Source organism: Canis lupus, chromosome 15 (genome assembly GCF_048164855.1).
Source record: "Canis lupus baileyi chromosome 15, mCanLup2.hap1, whole genome shotgun sequence".
NCBI classification, from domain to species: domain Eukaryota; kingdom Metazoa; phylum Chordata; class Mammalia; order Carnivora; family Canidae; genus Canis; species Canis lupus.
In genome coordinates, this window is record NC_132852.1 from 22,637,819 (window position 1) to 22,650,564 (window position 12,746).

Here is a 12,746-nt window from a genome sequence, read left to right on the forward strand (position 1 = left end):
GAAGTGATAAAATTTATCCCTGACTTTACCTGAAGTGATCAGTGATGGCCCTGGAAGACCATCAGATCAGTTTCTGCTCACCGGTCAGGGTTTTTATGAGGACAGAATTGCTCTATGCTTTCTACCTGTGGGCCAAGGCAGAGTGTTGTGCAAATGCTAATACATCCTGCTGTGTATGGATCAATGTTTTCAGCCAGATAGAAAAATCAGTACAGAAACTTAGAAAGCTATCTGGCCTCTGTGGTTAACCCTGATGGCCTATGAATCTGTTTAAGTGATTGGGTCTGGCATTCCTGAGGCCGTGATTAGGATCACTACTGCTGCTTGGAGTCCTGTTGCTAATAGTCTCAATAAAATGCTACATAAGATGAAGGATTTGTCCCAGCTTCTGTTAGATGGAAGAGTGGCTATCAGAGAGGCATATGGAAGGTTTATCAAAAGCCAGGATGGGATAGAAATGAGGAGATAATTCTTCATGGGCCTCACATTTCTGTGCATTTTGTAAGGCACTAATTTCCCTTTGTTCCAGACTGGCTTCTAAAGAATGTTTGTACAGACAACAGCCATGGAACACAGAGACAGATTGTCTTTCTGGAGCAAAGGTCAGGCATATTCATATATTTATCAGTAGAATAAAGGTAACATCTTCCTCTGGAGCAAAGGGCAAACATGATCATTGCCCATTATAAACATTTGAGGTTTCGAAGCTTAGGGTTCCTCTCCTGTAATTCAACCCACGTACAGGCCTCCTCTGGCCCTCTTTTTGGTGCTCTCTTGATATTGGAACTTAAAAAACTAGCAGAAAAGATATAGTTGATCTGGCTACAGTTACTGCTTTGAGTAATAAACTGTCCTTTATGATGAGGAATCTGATGTCTTCTACCTATATCCATGAGAATATGTCAGGCTAACTTGTTAGCTTGCAAGTAAGATAAAAATCTCAAATTCTTTACAGTTCTTGATGACAAATTTCAGTTAATTCAAACATGCTAGAACTGTTCCTCTATTGGGAAAGGATCATCAATTTTATATAATAAAAATGTAATCTTATTTTCTAGTTAGAAGGAAAGATGGAAGACCCAGTAGTGACCTCCCTAGAATAGTTTATGAGAAAAATAAGATGTTTTATACTGGCTATGTCATTGTAGGAAAAAGTTCACTCTTAAAAAATGCCTAGGTTTTCAGAAAAATGTGACGAGCAAGGAAAGAAAGGCAGAACCCAGGAGGAAGTGATTCTCAAGGGCCAGGGTAGTATTGTGTAGTCCTGCAGCAGATTCTGTAAGGTCCCTTATGTAGTAGGATGTATGGTGTTCCAAAAGTGCCACAATTGAAATGAACAGTTCATTCCATACTCAACAACAGGAGGCCCTATCTAGTGGAGGGGGAAAAGCATCAGAAATGGCCGCCAATGGTCAGGGTCTAAGAAAAACCAGGGTCAGGTTTTTTTGACACTTCTTCAAGAGGAAGTACACTAGACTACTCTGTCCCTCTCCTCCTCTGCTCTAGCCATGTTGGCCTTCTCTAGTTTTCTCAAACACTCCAAGCTTTTTCTCTTCATTGGGACCTTTGTTTGAGCATTCCTTCTGCCTATAATATTCCTTCCCATGATCCCTGGAAAACTAACTGCTTCTTGCACACATGCAATTAATATAATAACCACTTAATGAGACACTATGCATGCCAGGGATTTTTTTCTATGCTGCGAGGATAAAGTAATAAAACTAAACAAAATGATATTAAAAACCCTGCCTTCAGGGTGCTTGAGGGGCCCAGTCAGTTGAGTGTCTGACTTTTGACTTTGGCCCAGGTCATGATCTTAAGGTTGTGAGATCAAGCACCTCATCAGGCTCTATGCTGAGCATGGAGTCTGCTTAAGACTCTCTCTCTGCCCCTCCCACTTCTCAAAAAAAAAAACAAAAAATCCTGCCCCCATAGAACTTATATTCTAGTGGAATGTGTGAGGGTAAACTGTACATAATATAAATAAATAGAACCTACTCTGTTTCAATTAATGATAAATTTGAAATGAGAAAACTAAAACTGGCAAGGAAGATAGTAAATGCCAGGGTAATAGTTTTAAACAAGATGTAGGGCATATCTCACAAGTAACATTTGAACAAAGAACACAGGAGGAGGGGTTGAGTCACATAGAAATCTAGAGGAAGACAGGTCAAAGCAGAAAAAAAAAAAAAAAAAAAAATCCAAAGTGCAAAGGCCCTAAGATGGAAGTGTGCTGTGCCATGTTCAAAGAAGAGTCAAGAGGCTATTGTGGCTGGAACAAGGTGAGACAGGATGGCAGAGAAAGAGCTAAAGTCCTCAGGTACCAAAGCCGCATCTTGGTGAGCTTTGTGGTCATTGTTTGGACTTGGGCTGCTACTGTGTGTGTGGAAAAGCAGGTTCCATTTTCAGACAGGCTGAATTGATGATTGGATTGATTAGAGAGAGAAAGAAATAGAACAATGTAGAAGAGACTGGGGAGGGGAGCTGAGGCCATCTTAGGGAAAGCTGCAAGGCAAAGGACCCAGTGCAGAAGTGGAAGGAAAAGCCTTGTGTGATAGGCCAGAAGGCTCATGCAGAGCAACGGAAGAAAGGCAGCATGAGTGGGCAGATGTGGTGTGGGCACCTGGAGAATCTCTTGTTCTCCAAGCAGTTTGTGACTGCTTCTATCTTCTCAGTGAAATAAGCAGCTGGGGTCTCAGCAGAGCATGAGGAAGGGAGGTATTAGAGGTTTGGAAAATAGTAGGTACATAATGGAGTAGAAAAATGTGATCTCATCACCAGCAATGTCAAGGGTCCTGTAGAAATCTGTGATCATGAATTTTAAATGAGGCTCCCTCAGCATGGTCATGTGTTTTTCTCTAGGCTAAATTCAGCTGTAGGTACAGCCGTGAAATGACCTAGTCTTTGCTCATATCCCAGCTTAAATGTTACCTCCTTGGAGATGTCTCTGTCCCTTACTCCACAGTGGCCACCCAGTGACATCCACTTTAATTCCCTGCGTAGCATGTGTCATTGTTTTTCTTGTTTACTTAGTTGTCTAAATTTCCCACGTGGAAATGTGAAAACAGATGTACCTTCTACCTCATTCCCTGCTAAGCTTGGAAACATTGCTTGGCACATATTAGTTGTGCAATAAATAATGAATGAGTGGTCACTCCCTTTATGTTGTGTGTGCATGAATGTGTGTGTGTTGAAGGTGGGTTAATAGCAGATTCGCTTGATTTCTAAATCCTAAATCCAGACTGGAAGGTGCCGACAGATAACCCAGGAACCACGACACTCTCCTTCCTCATCCAAACAGGATCAATAACCCAAATGGAAACATCTATAGCCGCCTTATATTTGAGAATGGAAAGTCTTGGGGACAGTTCAGTATTTCATTTTTTTCCTCAATAGGTGAGTTCTTCTACTGGAAAAAGGGATAAAGCTTGGCCACAGATGTTGTCACAGAATGAGATTTGTTACTTAAAGCAGTTTATAAACTGGAGTGGAATAGCATGTATACAACATGAAGATAAAAACACAGCTAACAGAAGACTCGTGGTTTTATCAAGAGGCCAGACTAGCAAATTTCTAAAACTATAAATGGCAGAGCTCTTTGACTTCTTACCCTCAAAGTTTTGTTTTTAGTGTGTAAAATAAAAATGATATAGTTTTTTATTTCAGCATTAGCAATGCTGCGAAATTTATTGGGAGAAAGTAGGTCTAATGTAAAGGGAAAAAAATTCTAACAAAGCTGGCCAATAGTGGGACAGTATTTCTCAAGAGTGGATTCCCTTGTTCTGTTATCCAAGCAGGAATCATATTAGGTGATCTCTAGTCCAGGTTTACAATTAAACCTGTGTCATGCATTCAGGTTGGATGATCTGTACATATAAATATAAGAACAACTTCAAGGGTATGTTCTATTTTTGTTCCTGAATGATAGGATTGCCACTATTTACCAAGACACATATTCCTATTTAAAGGCAAACACTGGGGCTGAGGGGGTGTCTATGTGTGTGCATGTGCATTTGTATAACCAACACCAGACACTAAGAAGGGGCTGGTTATCCAGTTAGCCTATTTTTATCATTATATTAGTATCTATCCTGGCAAATGGACAAATTAAAGACAAGACAGATTCAGTAAAGGTAATTCTACGGGAGGTTCTCATAAAATATTTGGTTGGGGTAAGGTTGGTAATTTTTTCTTCCCTAAGATCTGTTTTTTTTTTTTTTTTCTTCCATCCCTACTTCCAACACCCAGGTTGAAGTTCATCAATTTTTTTGTCTTTGAGTATTCCAACTTCTTCCATTCCTGCCCCGATCCATTCTCTGTATGGTAGGCAGGGTGCTGTTTCAAAAAAACAAAAAACAAAAAAAAACAAAACAAAAAAACACCTGTGCTTCTCTCTTGCTTAAAATTTGCCAGTAGCATGCTGACAGACTCAGCATCAACTCCATAAGAAGGCTTTTCAGGTTCCTGTGTGATGGGAACCCCATAGAGGCTTCCAAGCACGTTCCTGCCCAACACCCCCTTTTCTCATGACTTCTCAGCCATGTTGAACTAATCTCAAGTCCTCAAATACACCTTGATTCTCCTCAGGTTCCAATTTCTACCAGGAGTTCTCATTTGTGTGTTTTTTCCTGACCACCTCCTTGTATCACAAGGCATTTGTTTCCCCTGCCCTTCTGGAGGTGGGTGTCCTCCCTGCATGCTCACTTAGTCCTACCATTTTCTTTTTCCTTGTCATTTGTAAGCTCATCAGAGCAGAGACTGTATTTGTCTTGTTCCTTATTGTAGCCCCAGTGTATGTCCTAAGGCTAGGTTGATGGTAAATGTGCAATCCATCTTTGTGGAATGAATAAATTTTTGTTCATGATAATATATTTAGCACTGATTATATTTTATTTCTATATCTGCATATATAATTGATCTGTACAATCATAAGTGATGTTTATTTTTGTTAGAAGCATTTGAATTTTCAGAATGTTTTTAATTCATAAAATTTCATGGCTTCGTTATGTTAATGGCCTTAATTAGGCATCTGCAGGAGATCCTCTGTCAGTAAACTTGCGAGCTGTCTCTTAAGACTGGCTGATAAATCAAATGAGCCCACCATTAAAGAGTAAACATAGTGTTACCCAAGTGGACTGGGTTCAGACAATAGGAAATAGTATTCTTGGAAATTATATTTCCTGTTACTTCCTTGTGCAGAGACTTGAGACTTGGCTGCTCGTGTTCAGGTGACAACATAGGGCATCAGATCCATTTTACAGTCTGCTGAACACAGCAGACAACTCCTGAGACCCACACTTTCTTCCTCTGAGCCAGAGACAGAGGGTGCCTCAGTGGACTCCACTGTGGCAGGTGTGAGTGACACGGAAAACATCAAGAGGTTTTTATTTTGCCTACCAATCCGGGAAAATGCGGATGATGCTATTAGTTCACAGTTCTGGGCATGCTTGAATGATGACACTGATTCTCCTTCCTTGAAATGGCAGGAACTTTATTAAACAAACATATGTGAAGCTAAGCCTGAGGGTAGGAATTCCTGGCAGCGGAGGAAAAAGGGGAGCCGTGGTTTGCCAATGCCATCTGCTTAATTTTCCTAATAATCGAACACCTGCCAGTGAGACTCATCTTGTATCCCAAAATGGCTGAGCATTGTGGAAGCATCAACAATAACTTCTTTCAAGGCCCTCACTGTCATTAGTAAGACAGTGGTTTTCCAACTTAGCCCTTTTGCTCTAAAACGAAAAGGATGCTGGTATCTCACGGCCACACCATTGCTGCCATTAAGTCCAGTTTCCTGAGTGCCTACAGCACTCTTGGAGCACTCTGGGGTAAAGCACTGATTAAATAAGAGGCACCAGAGAGAAATTAACCTTTCACCTGATCATATTCTTCATTAATGTTTCCATCAGCTTCCAGACAGACTGCCTGGAAGAAGGCCTGATTTTTCTTTTAACCAGCATTAAAGTTTGACTCTTAGGTAAACACTTGCCTCCCCTACAAGGATGGAAGAATGCCTATATTCTTTTTTTTTTTAAGATTTTATTTATTTATTCATGAGAGACACACACAGAGAGACAGAGACATAGGCGAAGAGAGAAGCAGGCTCCCCATGGGGAGCCCGATGTGGCACTGGAGGGCACATGTCAACCACTGAGCCACCAGGTGCCCCAAATGCCTGTACTCTAACGTAGAAGTTACCAGGACTTAGTTTTCTTAATGTCTATTTTATTTAGTGATTTTTAGACCAAGTTCTTTCAAATAAGAAATTTTCCCCAAATATTCTTGGCTGTTTTCCAGAGGTCCTCGCAGCTACGGTCTGTGAACACCCAATGACTCTGAAATTGAGGACTGACTACTGAGGGCAGAGGGGGTCAGGCCAGGCAGTTCAGGGGAGTTTGGAAACCCTTCCCTGAAAGTTACATACCCCTCCTGAGTTACTCTTGATGAAAGAGCCAGAAAAGGAACATTCAAGAAATAAACATGGATCTGTTGTGACTACATAACTCCACTCACTACTCCAAATGAAAAATGGTGACTTTGCTTAGCAAACAGCTTCTGACTAAAATCAATCTGGCAAGCATAAACTCTTTAAAGCATGAGAAGGAATGACTATGTTTTTAGTATTAACCCTGGGAAGTGGGTTCTATCTTCAAACATTTCAGTCTAGGATAAAGGGGAGTAAGGAATCTAACAATAGATGGATTGTTGCGATTGGCTTTGTTACATATGAAGATTCAGTGCAGGAAAGGGCTCTTAGGAGGTGAAAGCATCAAATTTTAATCTGGTGGAATATGTATCACAGGAGAAAGAAGTGACTTGGTAGAGTGAGAAAATAGCAGTCACTAATATTGGTCTTATATTCTAAGAAAGATTTTCACTGGCAATATAAAATCCATTCAAATGTAATTTTCTTCGAAGTTTTACAAGACTTTGACCCAAACACTCCAAGAAATATGATCAATGATAAACACCTAAGCTATTGGCAGGATTTTACACAGACCAAGTCATCATCTGCTTTGTCCATTGCCTTTCATATTTCTTGCCTAGTTTCATTATCAAAGATTGGTTCTAATCCGCTCTTAACCAGCACATTGATGTTTTCACGCTATAGTGTGTATGATGCTGATAGTAAAAGCAACTTACTTACTTTACTTTTGAAACTATGTTGAAAAATATCTCTGAATGTAACACTATCTGTATACAAAGATAATTAATTTCTAAGGTAATTTATTTTTCTGAAAAAGGTATAACTGATAGCCTAATTTTAGCCACAGCAAAATTATATATTCTAGGACAGAAGAAAACTAGAATAATATATGTATCTGAAATATCTGGAGAATGCCGCAGTTCTAAATTTTGAGGTGCAGTGTGATGGGGTAAATGAATAAGAAGACAAGAAAAAAAAATAAGTAACAACACAAATCAAAAGCCGTGAAGCTTCATGACTCCATTTCTACCTTCCCTAACCCCATTTCTCTCATTCTACCCTAGTCTCATTTCTGTTTTCTAGTATGTTCTAAGAGTGTCTGCATTTGTGTATATGCAAGTGTGTTTGTGAAGACTAGGGGTGTTAGAAATGTATTCTTTCCCCCCTTCTATTGGACTTACCTAATTAGTTCCAGTTTTTTCCAAAAGTGAAGAAACTACTGCAAATTCATGTCATGGAATAAGAACCACTTTGCTTTCTGTTCTTTTAGCTACTTTCTTTTTACCACGTTCTGTTTCATTTTAAAGATGCATTAAAATGTTTTATCCTAAAAGTGGTCTGTACAGGAACATATTGTGTCTTTAAGACAAATGTTTCAATAAAACATCTTTGCAGATGTTAAATTATAGCTCTGATCATCTTTAAATGAGTGTTGTTTCCAAAGCTAGACTACTTGAGGTAAACTTCAGAGAAATGGCTTTTCTATTTCTGCACAATAGCTCGTGTACAAGATAATCTATATGCTTTTTATTCTATGGGGATAATAACAGGACCCCATGAATATATGATTATTTAAACAACAAGAAAATGGGATTAATTCCCCAGCAATTGTATAACTCAACTAGCTCGTAACCAATTCTGTATGGCTGGAATGACAAAAATCACTCCTTTAAAGCCAGAGCATACCTTACTACATGGAGTCAACTATGGGTTTATGAAGATAATGGATAAGCATAAAGTGAGGTCCACTTTATAATTAGATTGAATGATGTACTTGGGAATGCCCTTATCTCTTGAGACAAGTTTTCTCTTAATGCTAGTGATTCCTTGTAATTATAATACTGTTCAGGCTAGACCTCAAAGAGGATTTCTTGGTGTTTTCCTTAGTCATATTTATCCTAAAAGACACCTCTACTGAGGTACAATTACAAAGACTATAGCTAAGTAAACACTGGCCCTCATGGTTAAAAACAACAACAACAACAAAAAAAAAAAAAAAAAAAAAACAACCCTCAAAGCTAACTATGGGACTTGCAGGACTTACGTTAGGACTGTAATATAAAATAAGCAAAACTATTTGTTTGCTCAGCAGAACCTTAAATGACACATCCCAAGCATTAGATACTCTATATCAAGAACTGAGTGAAGTTAGGGCAGGATTTTTAGAAAATAGAGCCACTATTAATTATTTACTTCAACATCAGTTAGGTTGTAAAGAGTTTCCACATATATGTTGTCTGACAATTCTCATAAGGTCTCACAATTAATAAATGACATTCGAGCTCAATTGGACAAAATCAGAGTCTCTCCAGGATTCATTGGTTTGGAAACTGGGGTCAATATTTCAGAGATGCTGTTTTATTCATAAATAATTGTTGGATTTTGTGTTTTTCTCTTGTTTACTGGTGACTGTGTTGCTTCATGCCTTCCAACATCTCTCCAGAGTCATACTATCCTCTTGACCAACCTCTGAGAATGACTGCCATTCCTCCCCCCCCCGCCCCCCGCCACCAACACCATCCCTTTTCAGCTTGAAGCAGCCAGAGTGGTCATCATCACATTCCCTAATGGCAATTAGGGTTACTATTCCAGGGGGAGGAACGATGTAGGAATGATTTAGGGGCAGACGGGGCTAGGGAGGGAAAGATAAAGGCCCAGTGTCAGGCTCCCAGAAATCTGTGAGCTCCCATAAACCCGAAGGACACAGAAAGGCCCAGAGTCAGGCTCCTACCCATCCCAGAAAACAGAGATAAGACAGTAAAAACAGAAAAAAATAAGTCTGGCTCCCTAGCTTCGAAATCATAGGGAGTATCTCCCTTTAATGGCTACTAAGTAATCAGAGAAACTCCCCAGACCACAAAGAAATATGTCCTTCAGGTGTTATCAATAGTCCCTGCTCAAACCAAGACTGCACAAGAATCTCAAGGCCATGGGCTCTCTGGTTAGGCTCTCAGTAAGAGACTTCCACTAAAAGCCCTCAGTGGCAACCCTGTCAGGACCCCTGTCACTTCTGAGAGCTTTCTCTGTATCTCTGCTTAATAAACTTCTGTTGCTTTGCTCACTCTGTTTTCAATTCAAAACGGTTTTAAAGGTAACCTTTAGTAACTTTCTACTTCACTAAAATAGTGTCATAAGGTCTAATAAGTTTGGTTACCAAACATAGTTAACTTTTATCCTAGCCTACCTTGGACCTTGCCAAAACCTTTGAAAGCTATCTTAACAATATCTATAAACACTTTGAGACGGACAAGATAAACCATCATGTTATTTTTTGCTAACAAATTGCAACAGAGATAACCCCAGCTTATTTGACCTTTGGCAAACCTTGATAAAATTAAAAGTTTCATATTTAATGCTGATAACCTTCAAAGATATGCCTATCTTAATTAAACCAACAAACTTAAATTAGTTTACTCAATGTTTCACCTGGGCTCACTTTTAAAAGTCAGTGTGTTTGCCATTTGTTAATTTTTACCTGTGACCCTGGTGGGGAAATCTGAAGTGAACGTTATATGCAGGCGGCACCCAAGGTGTTGCAGAGACAGGAGCAGGGGAAGGGGGGAGACAGAAGAGGAGAAGTGCAGCCAGAAGGCAGAGAGAAAAAGGTTCCCAGTTTTAAAGCTCATCCACTTGGACAGCTGAGCAACGCCATGTTTTTCCACCAACAAGTGGAATTAGGCAGTCCAGGCCAGGCCGGAGAAGACAGGCAACTTCCCCAAAACAGAGAGTTTCAGCAGCTGCTTGAGAATGTTCCTTAAAGTCCCCATCCTGAGGTAGACTAACCACAGTTGGCTCCATTATAACTATTAACCTGGGAAATGAAAGGGAGAAGCCCCCACATCGATTAGGAGGAGGAACAGTGAGAGGGAGAGTGTCAGCATCCCCTTTGCTAGGGAGGGCCTGTGTTTCCTCCAGCAGCCTGGGTTTCTTCAGAGGCCTATTTAGATAATCATCCAATAGGTCAGGAGAGAGTTACAGGAGATCAGTCCTTCCCTAAATTTTGCAATCCATATTGGTTTCCGGTGAGTTAAAAGGTCCCCCAAGGGAGAGTCCTTGAGAACTGAAGAAGAGACCATGCCTTGCCGCAAAGGTCATATCTTATTTTACCTTGCCTTGAGGAACCTGACGTTTTTAACCCATGGAAAAAAACTAGAAAAGTTTTACAAAATGAAATTACCCAATCCAGAGGGTCTCCATGGAGGATGGTTTGTTCCCCATCTTGTGATCCTGGTAGGAGTCTCTTACCCTATACCTGTTACAGAGAGGTGACCATTGAGGGCATCCCTACATGTCAACTCTCACCTAAACCAAGGCATCCCTTGGTTTGCTGCCTACCCAAGGTAATAGAGTGGCCTAATATCTTGGGATGAGGAGGCATCAGGCCAGCTGGAGTAGCCACTCTTACCCATCTGCCACTTAATCCTCTTGCCTCCTCTGGGTCTTCTGAAAAAAAGTCTGGCCTAATCATAGAGCTTAGCAAGGTTAATAATTTAAATGGTGATATTCCTTTTAGAAGGCTGAGGAAGCAAGCAAAACACCTAGGGTCTCTCAGCGGGAGGCATGTGCTGCTTGTGGATGAGGCTTCCCTGGGGTGTGACCCCCAGGGCCAGTCTCCATCCTTTTACACATCTCAGAGACCCCAAGGCCACCAGTGGAAACCGAAGGGCAGGTTCAGAGCACTGGATTGCCAGTCCTTATGTATGTCCTCTGGATGAACCTTAGGCTAGCAGGGAATCCTATAAATGACCTTATTCTTTGGAGCTCTCTTACATGAGCCCTCATCATTTGGTCATGTAAATTCGCTTGCATTCTTAGCTCCACGGTGCCGGATCGGTCAGGCTGGTTATTAGCCGATTTCAGTTAAATTTCCTCACCTCATCCTTGCTGCTTTTCTGTTCCAGTACCTGAGGTTCCATTTGCAAACATCACCCCACAGTAAGCAAAGCCCCTGAGGCAGGGCAAAGCCAACTAAGAAAGCCAGAAAGAGGAACTGGTTAGGGTTAGGCCAACATTCCCTTCCTTTGGGGAAGGGGGTTGACCAAACCTTTCTCCAGAAGCCTGTCACCTGAGTCTTAAGACTGGCAGCTGTGCTATTCGCCTTCAACGGGCTGACAGGTGCCCAGTTTTGTTGTTTGTTACATGAAGAGGTTATCCGAGGGAGAGCCAATGCCTAGGAAAGCAAAAAATAGAGTCCACTTTTACTCACCCTTTGGTGGTAGTAATCCAGGTTTCAACACCAAAATGATGCAGAAGAGGTAGGTTCTTGTCCCACGGAGTCAAAGAATGGATCTCATGGACAGCAGAGTGAGCAAAGCGATAGAAGTTTATTAAGCAGAGATACAGAGAAGTGAGAGGGGTCCTGACAGGGTTGCCACTGAGGGCTTTTAGTGGAAGTCTCTTACTGAGAGCCTAACCAGGGAGCCCATGGCCTTGAGATTCTTGTGCAGTCTTGGTTTGAGCAGGGACTATTGATACACCCGAAGGATGCATTTCTTTGTGGTCTGGGGAGTTTCTCTGATTACTTAGTAGCCATTAAAGGGAGATACTCCCTATCATTTTGGAGCTAGGGAGCCAGGTTTATTATTTTTCTGTTTTTACTGTCTTATCTCTGTTTTCTTGGGATGGGTAAGAGCCTGACTCTGGGCCTTTCTGTGTCCTTCGGGTTTATGGAAGCCCACAGATTTTTGAGAGCCTGACTCTGGGCCTTTCCCTTATCTTTCCCTGCCTAGCCCCATCTACCCATAATCACTTTTTTTTTTTTTTTTTTTTTTTTTACCTAGCAGACTGTGATGAGCATATTTCACATCTTTATATCATTATATTTTCTTTTTTAATAAAAAATTTTTTATAGAAATTTTAAAAGTAACATGAATATACATTAAAGAAAATTAGATACTCAACCATCAACAAAGTTTGCCTAGTGCAGAGGAGCTATAAGCGGGAGAGGACGTGGACTCCCCACTCTAAGTTCTTCTGAGTTAACTGGACTCTACATCAGAAAGAATGTAATACTGTTGCAAAAAGACTACTTAGGAAAGTAGGTAGAAATTCTTTTCCTTGTATTAATTTTAGCCAACTCAAAAATGGATGCAAGTAACCATTATCAACTACATGTATGTGCCTACACCTTCCTAGACCTCTGAAAAGTGCACTTAGGTATAGTATTTCAGTTATTACTTTAGAGTAATAGAAGAATTTAGCAAAAACCTACTAAAACTATGATGGCATAAAAATGTAACCCCCTCCTACTTGCTTTCCCCTGTAAACCTCCACTCTGTGTCTCAGGTGTCTGTCTCCTAGGCATACTTTATTCATTGCT

At 40.6% G+C, this 12,746-nt stretch overlaps 1 long non-coding RNA gene across 2 annotated transcripts in view; it reads right to left on the reverse strand.

The window, feature by feature from the left end:
- Positions 1-11,952, reverse strand: part of LOC140605496 (uncharacterized) — a 133,503-nt gene extending 121,551 nt beyond the window's left edge. For both annotated transcript variants that reach the window (XR_012008146.1, XR_012008145.1), the window contains exon 1: positions 11,634-11,952. This is a non-coding gene — a long non-coding RNA (uncharacterized lncRNA). The remainder of the gene's footprint in view (positions 1-11,633) is intronic.
- Between the last annotated feature and the right edge of the window lie 794 nt (positions 11,953-12,746).